Here is a 14,930-nt window from a genome sequence, read left to right as displayed (position 1 = left end):
CTTTTCTCACGTCCAGAGATATTGTAGGAGATTGAGAATAGGGATAGTGGCCTAAGAAATCTTGTGGAAAAAGTTTCAGGCAGTTTAATGGGGACACTATGGCATGACTATTGTTGGGGGCTTTCAGCCAGCTCTAGCTTGAGAATTAAGGGTAAACAGCTCCAGAATGATTTACAACATTTTGAGTTTGACCAGAAAGGAAGCTCAGGTAAAGCTAATGTTCATTATCACCACTCTTGTTCTATATAGTACTCAAAATACTGGCCAAAGCGATCAGGCAAAGAGAAAGAAATAAAAAATATATGAACAGAAAAAGAAGTCATAATCAGTACCTGAAGATGTCAAGATTGTGTACATAGAAGAACCATAAAAGTCCTAGAATTAATAAATTCAGTAGCCTAGCAGGATACAGAATTAACACATAAAAATCAATAGCAGGAAAACAGTATCATTCACAATAATATCACAAAAACTCAAATACTTAAGAATTACTTAACCATGGAAGTGAAAGATCTCTACAACAAAACCTACAGTACTCTGAAAAGGAGATCAATAAGAACACCAGAAAATGGAATGGCATTTCTGTTTTTGGCAGCACCAATATTGTTAAATATTGTTTAAAAAACCCACATATTTTTTATCTAATCACCAGTCAATGGGCATTTGGGTTGTTTCCAAGATTTAGCTATTACAAACTGCGCTGTTATAAACATAGTGCACATATATCACTGTGGTATGATGCTTTTAATTCTTTTGGGAAGATACCCAGAAGGGGAATAGCTGGGTCAAATGAGACCTCTAATCCTAGTTTTGTTTTGTTTTTTTGAGGTATCTCCATACTGATTTCCACGGTGGTTGCACAATTCTACAGTCCCACCAACAGCAGAGAAACTGAAAGGTAAATGAGGTTCAAAATGTATACTAGATCATGGGAAACAGGTCCAAAGGGGAAGGGGAAGTGGGAGAGGTAAGGGAAAGGAATGAAGGGAAAGGAAAAAATATGAGAAAAAGAAAAAGCGGAAACAAAATTTTTGTAAATAGGGAGGGGTGGAGGGGTTGAAAGGAGGGCAGGGGAATGGGGAAAAAGATAAGAACCAAGATATATAATGTAAAGGTACAAATTCCCAATGATGAATGTCATCATATTGTAAACCTAAAATATACCAATAAGCTTAATGAATTTAAAAAACACACTCAAAAGACCTAATTAAAAAATGGACAAATGAAATAAATTGATATTTCTCAGAATTACAATTTTCCAATAAATACATGAAAATATGTTCAACATTGCTGTTTATTAGAAAAATGCAAATTAAAACAACACTGATATTCCATTTTCCTCCAGAAATAATGACTATTATGAAGAAATCAATAATAAATGCTTGAGGGGAAGCATTCCCCATCATGGGGAAAATCCTCCTACATTGTAGGTGGAAATGTAAACTAGTACAACCTTTATGGAAATCATTATAGCAATTTCTCAAAAAACTAAAAATACAAATTTCACTCAACCCACCTATAAAACTTTTAGGTATCATTCTTAAAGATTTAAAAATATTATATTGCATTGATACATGCATGTTCATATTTGTAACACGCAACTCATAATAGCCAAATCTTGGAAATGGCTTGTATGTCCATCGACAGATGAATGAATAAAGATAATTTGGTATATACACACAATGTAGTAGTAGTACTCTGCCATCATAAGGATAAACTAGAGTCATTTGTAGAAAAATGAATGAAACTTGAAACCATAATATTAAGTGAAATAAATCAGACACACAAGTTTAAATATCACAAGGTTTTTCTTATATGAGAAATCTGATAAATAAAGAGCAAAATAAAAGATAGTTAACAGGAAATAGAGATGTAGGTCATTTGCAAAAGGGAAGGGAATGAAGAAATGATGGGCCTGGGGAGGGAGAGGGGGAGAAGGCAATGATAAAAGAATTAAGATGTGTTATGTAAATTTACCAACTCCCTGTGAGAAATGTTATCATTGTGCATGGCAAACATGTACATAAGAAATGAAAGTTTATTAAAAATAAGTAAAAGTGAATGGCTTGAGACAGATCCTTTTCTCATAATTCTCACAATAAACCTAGCCTATTAAAATATTTCCTTTATACTTCTAATCTACACAACTGTGGAACAAATATTTTTCATTTTTGAGTCAGTTTGTGGCACCTTGTTAACATAAACCTAGCAAAGCAGCATATCACACAATACACTTCTGTTTACTTCACCCAACCTGCTACCACTCAGTTTCATGACCTAGTTTTCAGGGAGTTGAGAAACAGAGTCTTTATTCTGAACAGCCATGTTCCCAATCAAAAGGGCAGTGTAGGATTACTAAAGGGGAGAATAACTACTGGGGAACTAGTGCAGTGTTTTCCACAAAGTGAAAAGCAAATATCTCAAACTATCACATCACTTATTTTCTCTATGTTATAAACACAGTTTATAATTTATTGGGTATAGTTCCAGAATATGCGTTCAGCATAGGTGTTTTGAATTAACCTAAATGATACCAACATATACCCACTATTCCCTCTTTGAACACTACTAATAAAACCAATTTCAGACTACACAGTGGCTTTTAAAAAACCTATCTATGTACCTGATAAAATAAGTAAAATAAATTCCATAGCACATTTATCAATAAGGTATTCATTATAGCATCTGACATATCATATGTTCTAAATATACATTAGTTGCTATAATAAAATAGGCAGGCTTAGATGCCTACAATTTCTTTATTATTTGACAAATGATATTTCCTCTCTAAAGTGTTCATCTCTTCCTCCAGAGAAAAATAATTACTTTTCTGTTCCCACTGAACTTGTACATTATTCTATCAGTAATACCAAAATTGACTAATATTTTAATAGTATCTAAATTTACAAGGACTTCACTTCTCTCAGTTAACCCTTATATACTGAATTCACAAGAGTACAGGAAGAAAACTAATATTCAGATCACTGGAAAGCAAGATGGAGCTAGAATTTAAATACTTTCAAAAAAGCTTCAATGCCATTTGATTAAATGGAGTCATACACTGCATACTGACACTATGGTGACTAGCAGGACACATATATGACTATGTCCCATAAAGTTATATTCCTTAACCATTATATTCTGTAAACCATTGTCAGCTTGTGTAGATACTCTGATGTTTGCAAAAATGATGAAATTGCCTAAAGAAGCATTTATCAGACCTTTTCCAAATTGTTAAGTGATACATATTTGTATTATCCCTCATAATTACTCATTATGTTAGTCAAAATTTGCACCACAACAATCTCTACTTCATTGCATAAGTTACAGAGCAAAAGGAATTTTGCATGTGTATTTAAACTTACCTTAGAAAAGGCACATTATTCTGAGGTATATGGATGGACTCAACATAAACACATTAGCAAAACATAAGAAAGTGGCAGAAGGGGCGATCAAAGAGACCTCTGGAATGTGAAGAGCTCAACTCAACACGCCATTGCTACTTTGAGCTTCTATGTGTAGAGAGTATCACTTTCCCCACTCATGGCAGACAGCCCGGAAACAGTCACTTTATTTCTACGGGCTCAAGAAAATAAAATTTTCCAGCCACCTGGTTAGTCAGAAAATCAGATAATTTATTAGAACTTCCAACTAAAAGCCTAGCCTGGTCTGTTACCTTGCTTTGGCCTTGTGAGACTATGCAGAAAACCCCGGTGAGCCATGTTGCTCCTTGACTTCTGACTCCTGGAAACCAAAACCGTGGGAAGATGAATGTTGTTTGAAGCTGTTAAGTTTGAGTCAATTTATTATACTAGTAATTTATAACTAATAAAGTTGTTTACTTGCATGTATCTTCCACTAAATTCTGAGATACTATAATACTGCTATACTTTTGTAATCATCATTTCTCTACCAAACGAGAACATATAGCTTTTATTAGTAGTGGTCATTGGTAGTTGTCAATAAATTAGTGCATTTTGTTTATTGAGCATTTTTGTGCTGGATAGTAAATTTCTTACACACAAGAACATATATAATCCTTAACTCATGAAATTGGTAAATTGGTATTTGCATTTTACCGAGGAAGAACCTGAGGTTTAAGTAACATAGTGAAAGTCAAATAGCTAATAAATGATGGCACTGGAATTTGAATTTGAATCCGGGTAGTCGGATTCCAGATTCTCTGCTACACTGAAAACTACTAGCCTCTATCTTCAATTGAATAAAAACTCACTAAATATTTATTAAATTGTGGAGTTAACTTCAACAAAACTACTTCCTCTTTTAAGAGGAAGGCTACATATTCAAAATAAAGTTCTGATCTGGCAGAGTTTCTCAAATTCTCTCCAGCCTCCTTGATTAGACACTTGGGTTGAAAAAGTTGGATATGTGCCCAAGACATTTGCATCTTTTATGGCTCCAGTTAATGTTTATGATAAATTCAAGCCGGAAAGGACTGACTTATATCATTCAAGTATTGATTAGATGGATAATTGAAGACACTGGTTTTAATAATAATTTAAATTAATAAATTAAGTCTAGTAAAGAAGTTGAAGACAGCATACCTTTTAGGTCCTCCCCCCCAAAAATGTCATGGAAGCTCTGATTTTAAAAATACTATTGTATATCATAAGTGATATCATATCCAAAGTAACATGAAGTATTGAATTGAGAAATATATTGGAGTCTTAAAAAATTTCATATACTTTTAAAATGCAAGGCTATTATTTTAAATTAAATAAGACAAGGACAAAAGGATAATTATTAGACTCAGTTTTTTCTATATTTGAGTTGCTGATGACAAATTACATGACTTGTTAAAATAAAAGAGATTTTGAACAGTGCAATGGTACATTTATGTTTTATACTGAATATTTTATCACAAGCTTTCAATGAATTGTTTTATTGTACCAAATTTATCATAACAAGTTATTTATTGCAGGTTCTTTTATTCATGTTGTAACTATGCTCAGTAAAAAAATAATTTATATTTTCATGACATTTACTTGTTGATAGTAGTTTTTATAACCTTGCATTTTGGTTCTGTTCATTTTTGTCAACTAATATTTGTGATTTAAAGATTTTACAGCAGCCTTCTGAGTTTTATGCATAGTAAATCATAATACTGGCAAACTGTGTTTTTGTGTATGATGTCAATAGTAGAATGAAAATATATTACAATAACTTAGATTTAAATATGCTAGGAAAAGTTTAGTCAAATCTTAAATTCAGTAAGGAATATATTTTTATTTATTCATTTTGATAGAAATGATAGTTTCATCGTTTTACAGTTATTGGAAGGACACATACCCACTATTCAGATGACAAATTATGATGGGTTATGCTGAATAAATTTTGTTTCTACTTATTTATCTATATTTCATAAACCTAAGAAAATTGTCTTATCCAAGGGGAATACTCTATTTACTGGTAGAATTTATATTCATAATTATAGACTGAATGATAAAAACAATCCTGAAGTGTTTCCTTTATCAACAAGGAGAGAGGAAATTTTACCAAACACATATTCTATATTATATCTATTTTGTTCATATTTGAATACTATGACTAATAGTGATATATGTATGCCATATGATAAAATTGAATAAATATAAATGTCAATTCCTCCAAACACTTACATTGTGGGGAAAAATTTTCAGATCATACTCTCAGACATTCTCAATTGTTCTTCATAATTAAATCTTACTCTCCGTTCCAATTGTCAGATGTTGTTAATTTAGAAGATGCAGATGAGCTAGGTACTTTTTTAAGTGCCTGCATGAACCCTGATGAACCTGTTTTAATATATTTTTCCTACAAGATGAGTGAGGATAATAGGAGAAGAATGCGAATTTTGTAGGTATGGGACAATATTTCTCAGATACTGAAAAATGTCACCAATTGGTGTCCATTTGCCTCCATGATCTATTCATATAAAAACCAGAACAAATTTATGGACTTAAAATTTTACATTTTTCTTTTTGTTCCTTTGTACCCACCTGAAGTTATTGGGATGCTGAGGAATGTTTGTAATGACTTGAAGACTTGGAACTTAGAATTCTATTGTTATTGATTTTGTTAACATTATATCTCCTTACTTTTCACTGCTCAGATTCCCAAGGCATACCAATATGCCTTCTCTTTAGCTACATCTATATATTTCAGTATCATCTACAGTAAAGTAGGTAAAAAAGTGCTAAACCATGCCAAAACCCTCAAAATGATGCTAAGTCCACAGGCTGCTCCATGATAGCTTGTGAGACACATTCTGGATTGACCTCAGAACATTTTAATGTGTACAGTGGACTGTTTTGTTTATTTTGATTCCTGTGAAACTCATGGCTGGAATAAAAAAACCTGATAAATAGAAGTGTTAACACAATTATATTTGGTTCATCAATATAATAATTCAACTGAAAAAATCTTAGTATTGGAGGTTTTGCACAATTGTGTTTTACCACAGAAAAAAAGTATATTTCCTCACTACTTCTGCTACTGAAAGAAGAAAGTAAGTACAATAGTAAGTTATTAATGTCTTTAAAGTATATTGCTAAACAATACTGCATATATAATCCAAATAGATATGATTATGTAATGCATGATTCAGCACTAATGTATAGGTATTTTTTTCTTGTCTCAGTTGATCCTTGGTGATGAAAATACTATCATGATCACTTCTCTATTTTTTTACTTCAGTCACAGTGTATTTTATCTAATATACTAGGCACCAATGAATGTTTTCTTACTGAATGACTATGGGGGTTTTATCCATATCTCTTATAAATAATATAGCTGCTGAAACAGTTACTGAACTATTCAGATGATACTTTGTAGATATTAGCCTTGTCAAACTCATGTGTATATTTTTCTTACCTCCTAACATAGTTAATTGAACATATATGCAGCCAGTAAAGCATGTTTTGTTTCTAGACTCATGTTTTTGTGTTTGAAAGCTGAATTCTGCCCCCAGAAGACTTAGCAGTGACTCATTATCATTCCTTCATATCTACTGGATTGAAATACTGTAGACTCTGGAAAGAACCCACACATTAAAAAACACAGAGGAATTTTTTAAAAGATTGATTATTTCATTCGGTTTTTGGGGATATTTTTCTTCTTTTCACTTTTTTCTTTTATTTTTTGTCTTTTGTTTTCTTTATTTTGGTCTTTTTTTCTTCTTTATCTTATTTGTTATTTTTTGCTACTTTTAGTTAATTCTACTAATTTTCTCTTGCTTCTTAATAGGACCCATTATCTCACTATTCTCTCCTCCTTCTTATCATCTGGATTATCTAATTTATTGGAGTACAGGTTTTGAAAGTTGTGATAGTTAATTGTGTTGTCTACTTGAATAAGAAATGCCAGCTGATTGGTTTAGCACAGTTCTGGATTTGTCTGATGATGGACTTACTAAAGAGTAAGACCTACCCTGAGGTGTGTCACCATAAAATAGTCTTGTAGCCCAAGATGAAATAAAAAGGGAAACAAGGAGGAAATTTCACTCTGCTTCTTTGGAGGAGTTCCAGTCTTTGAAATCACCTTTGGATATCCAGCTCCAGCCTTCCAGCACAGAATCTTAAGTATTTCAGTGGAGAATCTTCCGGCTTCCAGAGCAGACTCTTTCGCTTCCTAATATGAACTGACACAGGATGCTTCAGTGAGCTCCAAACCTTCAACTTTTGACGGGATCCTTCAGCTCTCCAATGCATAGATGGCCCTTTTGCATTCTTCCACACCTGACTCTGCAAGTGACAATGGTAAGCCTTCTTTGCAAATCATGAACCTTAACTGATACAAAAAAAATTACAATTAATCTTCCTGATTTTGATGATGTCTATTGTGACTTCATGTTTTGTTTTTTTTTTAATTTCTAATAGCATGTATTTGGGTCTTAGTTTTCTTTTCTTGGTGAGACTGGTAAAGGGTTTATCTATGTTCTCTTTTTTAAAAGAACTAGATCTTTGGGGCCAGGGATTTAGCTCAGTGGTGCCACCGCCTGCCTCACAAGCACAAGTTCCCAAGTACGATCCCCGGTACCAAAAAAAAAAAGAACTAGATCTTTGATTCATTGATTCTTTGTATATTTTTTAGTTTCAATTTTATTAAACAGTGTTCTCATCTTTATAATTTCCTTCTTTGTACTCATTTTAAATTTTGATTTTTCTGTTTTCCTAGGATTTTGAGGTACATCATGAGGCTGTTTAGCTAGGCTCTCTTTGTTTTTCTGATATGAATGTTCAGCACTATAAACTTCCCTCTCAGGACTTCTTTCATTGATTCCCATAATTTCTGGTATATTCTACTGTCATTCTTTGATTCTAGGAATTTTCTAATTTCTTCCTCGACTTCATCTGTGACCCACTGATTATTCAATAGTATATTGCCTGATTTCCATGTCTTTGTATAGTTTTTGTAGTGTCTTTGTCCATGATTTCTAGTTTCATTGCACTATTACCTAATAATATGCATGGCAAAATTTTGATTCTTTTGTATTTACTTAAGAAAGACTTATGGGCTAGTATTGCTTTGTTTTCAAGAAAGTTTTATGTGCTCCTGGGAAGAATATTTATTCAGTTTTTGTGTGGAGGAATACTTTGTAGATACCTATTATAACGCTTTGTTCAAAAGTGTGGTTTCACTGTTGTAGTTTATTGATTTCTTATGTAGTTGATCTGTGTATTTTGATAGTGGTGTATTTAGGTCCCCCACTATAATTGTCTTGATGTTTGGAACACCTTTTTGTTCAGTAGTGTTCATTTTATGACATCGGGTGTGCCAGTGCTCAGTGTAAATATAATTGTCTCTTTCTGTTGAATTGTTTGCTTAGCCAATACGTAGTGACCTTCTTTGCCTCTTCTGTTTAGTTTAGGCTTGACATTTAATATATCTGAAAATAGGATTGCTATTCCAGATGGTTTGGGAGCTGTTGTTACATGGAGTATTGCTTTCCATCTTTTGATTTTTAGTCTATGAATTACTTTTTGTGTTAAATGTGTTTCGTTCATACAGCATACTATTGTGATTCACTTTGGTCTAATTTATTAATAAGTACATTTTGATTGAGATTTTGAGACAATTTACATGGAGACTTTTGCTGAAAGCTATTGATATTTTCCTGTCATTGCATTTTTTTCCTATTACTAATTCTAGTTTTTCCTTTCCTGCTTAAATGCTCACCATGTCTGGAGTATTCAAGCCATGAGACATTTTGTCATTTTCAAGTTCATTGTCTCTTTCTTCAAAATCCTTGAGAACTTTTTGTTCTGCTAGTTTGATGGTCATGAATTTCTTAAGGTGTTTTTTGTCATGGAAAGACTTTACTTCTCCAATTTTTAAGGATTGTTTTGTAGGATACATTCATCTGGGTTGCAAGTTTTGTTTTTCTTTAAAGCTTAAAACATTCCACTCCAATCCTTCCTGACCTTCAAAGTTTATGTTGAGAAGACTACTGTAATTCTAATGGGTTTATCTCTACAAGTTACTCTAACACACTTTAAGATTTTCTCATTGTGTTAGACTTCTGGGATTTTGACTATGGGGTATTTTGGAGAAATTCTTTTCTGATCATGGCTATTTGGGGCTCTATATACCTTACTTTATCTGTATGGTGAATTCTTTTCCCAGGTTGGGAAAGTTTTCGGCTATTCTGTTAACAGGTTTTTATGTCATTTGTGTTTTTTTTAAATTAATTTTTATTAGTACATGTTTGCAGTAAAAAATGATTACATTCATTGTAGGGAAGTGGTATATGTATATAACATATCTCCATTCTTTTATTCCACTTTCCCCCACTCCCTTCTATTTTACCAGCATCACATTCATTTATTTGTCTTATAAATTTTTATAAAGTTAATTATTATACAAACAGATTAGCCACCAGACTAATAGGCAAAAAACACATAAAGCACATAAGACAATTATACTAAATCAAGGTACACTTTTAGATACATTGTCCATGGTGGATTATAACTTTTTTCTTTCTCCCTTTTTCTTATGTCTTTTATTTTGCATTTTATTTATATATTGAATTTTTCATATAAGAGAAACTATACAATGAGTATACATGAGCCTAATTTACTTCACTTAGTATTATGGTCTCAAGGTACATTCATTTTCCTACAGATAATCCAACTTTATCCTCTGTGGCAGAGTAGTATTTCATTGTTTAAATTCCACATTTTCTTTATTCACTCATCTGTTTATGGACATGTAGGCTTCTTCCAAGAATCAGCTATTTTGAATTGTGCTGCTGCAAACAAAGGTATGTATATATCACCATGGTATGATGTTGTTCTTTTGTAAAGATAACTAGAAGTGAAATAGCTGGGTCAAATGAAATTACAATTTTTTGGTTTTTAAAGAATCTCCATATTGATTTTCATAGTGATTGTACCAGTTTAAACCCTTTCAACAATGGAAAAGTTTTCCTTTTTTCCTACAATCTTGTCAGTATTTATTATTGGTGGATTTCTAGGTAATGGCCATTCTTTAAAGAAGGAGGTGGACTCTCAGTGTTGCTTTAACTTGCATTTCTTGAATGACCAGCTATGTTGAACATTTTTCATGTATTTATTGACCAATATTTTTTCTTCACCTGAGAAATATGTATTCATTTCAGATGCCCATTTTATAATTTGATCTTTAAATTTGAGAGGTCTAATTCTTTACTAATTTATATATTCTAGATATTTCTCTTCTTTTTTTTTTCTTTTTATCGCTTTATTTTTTTATTTATTATTATTTTTTGTTGTTGTTGGTACTGGGGATTGAACTCAGATCCTTGCCCCTGCACAGCAGGCAGTGAAACCACTGAGCTAAATCCCTGGCCCTCCTTTTCATCCTTTCATTAAGGGAAGAACACCTTTCTCAAAAGCCCCCAATAGATTTTATTCCTCATGTTTCATTAGCCAGAGTTATATTGCATGTCTAACCTTCATCCAGTTTCTGGCAACCAGTAGTGATGACAGCCATTTTACATTGAAGGTGTTGAGAGCTGCCTCTGTGAGGAGCTAACAGCTCCAGAGACCTGAGGCCCTGCATCTGCTCGAAGAGTAGTCCAAGCAAGGAAATGGACCCTATGGCTCCTGCTTTCATTACCTGACCTCATAGTCATGTCTGAGAGGAAGGTAGATGAAGACTCCTCTGCCACAATCAGTATCAGAATGAGAGAAAAAAAAGTTTTATTATAACACTTTCTTTCTTTGTTTTATTATAAAATCAATATGTAATTCTTGAGGAAAAATTAGAAAAAATATAATATTCCATCACTCAAAGACACACCTTTAACATCTTTGTATTTACCTGCTTTTGAATCTATATATTTATTTACTTACTGTGGCACTAAGAGTGGAACTCAAGGCCTTCTTTTTTTTTCCCCCCCATTTAGTTTATTGGTACATTTTTGGTATGAAATACAGTTACATTCATCATTGGGATCTTGTACCATTACATGAGTATCTTGGTTCTTATTTTTTTCCCCTTCCCTTGCCCTCCCTTCACCCCCTCCACACTTCCCTATTGGCAAAGACCTTGTTTCCATTTTTTTTCCTCTTTTCATATTTTTTCCTTTCCCTTTTTTCCCTTCCCCTACCCCTACCAATTCCCCTGCTCTTTTAGATCTTTTCTTCCTGTTACACAATATCAGTTATACATTTTAAAAATTACAATATTAAGATCTAGGAGACATTACCACAGATTTTACAGAATTTAAAAGGATATAGAAAGCATATTACAAAAATCTTTTTTGAAATAAATTGGACAGCTTCTAAGAAGTAACTTGGAAGACAAATTAATGAAACTAACTCTGGAGGAAATATAAAATTTGAATAGCACCTATTAAAGAAAGTATATTCCTAGCTTGAAAACCTACCTATATGACAACAGCAGGGTCATAAACATTTTAACTGATAAATTATATCAAACACTTAAAGCAGAAAAAAGAAGGAACACTTCTCCCCTCATTCTAGGAAATCAACATTGTGCTAATCCTAAAACTGGATAAAGATAATAGAAGAGAAAAGTATGAACATAGATAGAAATTTGTTTAACAAAGCAAACTATTGGAAGTCAGATCTGGCAGGATGTAGAAAGTGGTTTTGTTATAGGGATGGCAGTGTTGGTTCAGCATTGGAAGATCCACTCCCAAAAGTCATCATTTAAACAGAGGAAAGGAAAAAGCCATATGATCCTGTCACTAGTTGGAGAAAAAGTATTGGACTAAATTCTACAGCTGTTTATGGTAAAAGCTATCAGGAGACTAGAAGTAGAACAGAACCTTCTCAACAGATTAAAGACATGTACTCCATGCTTCCAGAGAGAACGCCTTATATGAATGAAGAAGGTACAATACTTTCTCCTTAAGGTGGGGAACAAGGGCAGATATGCTTACTCTTTATCTGTCCATTAAACTTTGAAACCTAGGCCCCACCAAAATAGTCTAGCAATAAAATGACACAACTAGGATAGGATTGGCACAGCAGAAGCAAAATCTTTATATGTAGATGAAATGATCATCTACAGAGAAAATACTAAGAAATCTCTAGGAGCCCCTAGAACTTGTACTTGAATTTAGCAGGATTAGAAAACACAAGGTATATATAAAAATTCAGGTCTGTGTATACTTGCTATAAGTGAAGAATTGGATATTGAAATTTAAAAGTTATGTAGGAGTACAAAGGACCTAGAAAAATTAAAAACAAAAACAAAAACAAAAACAGTGTTGGAAGACGTTTAGTATCTAGTTTTAAGACTTCTTCTAAAGCTACAGTAATCAAGGCAGTGTTGGTGTAAGGAAAGATATATAGATCATTGGAATAAAACAGAGAATGTAGAAATAGAACCAGACCTACATGGTCCGCTGAGTTTTGAAAGATTATTTAACACTAGCATTCTATAGAATATAAACTCAATTCAAGAGCTTAGGAAAAGATAGTGTTTTCAGCAAACAGCGCTAGAACACCTGGTATCCATATATAAAACATTAACCTCAACCCTTTTTTTCAATACATGAAAATAACTTGAAGGGATCTATGAACCTATATAAGAAAGCCTAAAAGTATAAAACTTTAAGAAGAAATTATAAGGGAAAATATTTATGAATTCAGGGTAGGCAAGAACTACCTAGGATACAAAAAACATGATGTATAAAAGAAAAAAATTGATAAATGAGATTCCATCAAAATTTAGAACTTTAAATGACATCATTGAAATGAAAAGTAGTCCTTGAACAGACCATATTTACAATGCATATAACCTATGAGCAGAACATATAAAGAATTCTTAGAGCTCATTAATACATGACCCAATTAAAATGTAGACATAAGATGATAAATAACCAGTATAGCACAAGGAATGGTGTGCAAGTCTAGAATCAGAAAAATACTAATCAGTACAATAATAAGACTGAATTATACACTCATTAGGGAGATGAAGTTAAAAGTTTTAAAAGCCTTGTCATGACTTTTTCTTTTTGTTGAATTCTCCCCCTTTGGGTTTAATTTGCCACACCCAATGGATTCATTCTGCTGGGCTTCCTGGGGTTGTGATCATCATTGTCTTTTCCTAGGGTATTGTCTAAAATTTTTTGGTGTGCTGGTTTGGTATTCTTGAAGTTCCTGTGGTACTCTTTATCATGAAAGCATCTTATTTCTCCATCAATTTTGAAAGATAGTTTTGCAGGGTACATCAATCTGGGTTGGAGGCTGTTTTCCTTTAGGGCTTGAAATACATCACTCCAAGCTCTTCTTGCCTTGAGGGTTTGCATTGAGAAGTCTGCTGTGATTCTGACAGGCTTTCCTTTGTATGTGATTTGTTTCTTTTCTCTCACTGCTTGTAGAATTTTGTTCTTCTGTTGGATTTCTGGAATCCTAACTATTATATGCCTATGTGCAGATATTTTTTTTGATCAAGGCTATTTGGAGTCCTATATGCCTCACTTATCTGTATGTCAAGTTCTTTTCCCCTCCTTGGGAAGTTTTCTGCCATTGCTTCTGTGAACAGTTTTTTTTATGTCATCTGTACTCTCTCCTCTTTCTTCATTGACTCCAATCAGTCTTATGTTATTCTTCTTTGCATTATCTAGCAGCTGCTGGATTGATTTCTCATTTTCCCTTACAATTTTAAAGCAATTTTTCTTTTCCTCCTCACTAATTGCAATCTTCTATATGTGAGATTCTATCTTCACATTGGTTCATTCTGCTGTGCAGACTTTCGATGGAGTTTTTAATCTCAGAAATCTGTTTGTATCTGTTTTATGGATTTCATTTGTTTCCTATGTTGGGATTCCATCATGTTCCTCAGATCCTCTATTTTTTTATCTGTGTCCTCTCTAGATTTATTAATCATTTCTTGCACCATGAGCAAAATCTTTGCTGTTATCTGAGTAATTATTTCTGATTTCATTTTTCCCAGATCCTCTTTTGTTGCCATTTCAGAGAGTCCAGATGGTTGAGTATCAGATTGTTCCATCTCGTTTCCCTTTGGGGTTGCTGTAGGTGATCTGGAACTCTGTTTTTGAGGCTTGTTTATATGTTTTCTCATATCCACGGTGTGTGGGGGGGTGCTTCTGACACCCACGTGGCTCACCTTCACTGCACTAGGAGCTTGGGAGGGCAGCGGGAGAGCTTCCTTTCGGGTTCTGGGACTGGCTCATCTTCTCTGCCCTAGAAGCTTGTGATGGCAGCGGGGGAGCTTCCTTCTGGGTGCTGGGACCGGCTCACCTTCTCTGCCCTAGGAGCCTGGGATGGAGGCGGGGGAGCTTCCTTCTGGGTGCTGGGACTGGCTGAGCTTCTCTGCCCTAGGAGCCTGTGATGGAGGCGGGGAGCTTCCTTCCAGGTCCTGGGACCAGCTGAGCTTCTCTGCCCTAGGAGCCTGGGATGGAGGCTGGGAGCTTCCTTCAAGGCCCTCTCACTCTAGATATTTCTCTTCTGTCT

This window comes from Heterocephalus glaber, unplaced genomic scaffold, assembly GCF_053883595.1.
Source record: "Heterocephalus glaber isolate CG9 unplaced genomic scaffold, H.glaber_assembly_v1.0 deba00001729, whole genome shotgun sequence".
NCBI lineage: Eukaryota > Metazoa > Chordata > Mammalia > Rodentia > Bathyergidae > Heterocephalus > Heterocephalus glaber.
This window is presented reverse-complemented; position numbering follows the sequence as displayed.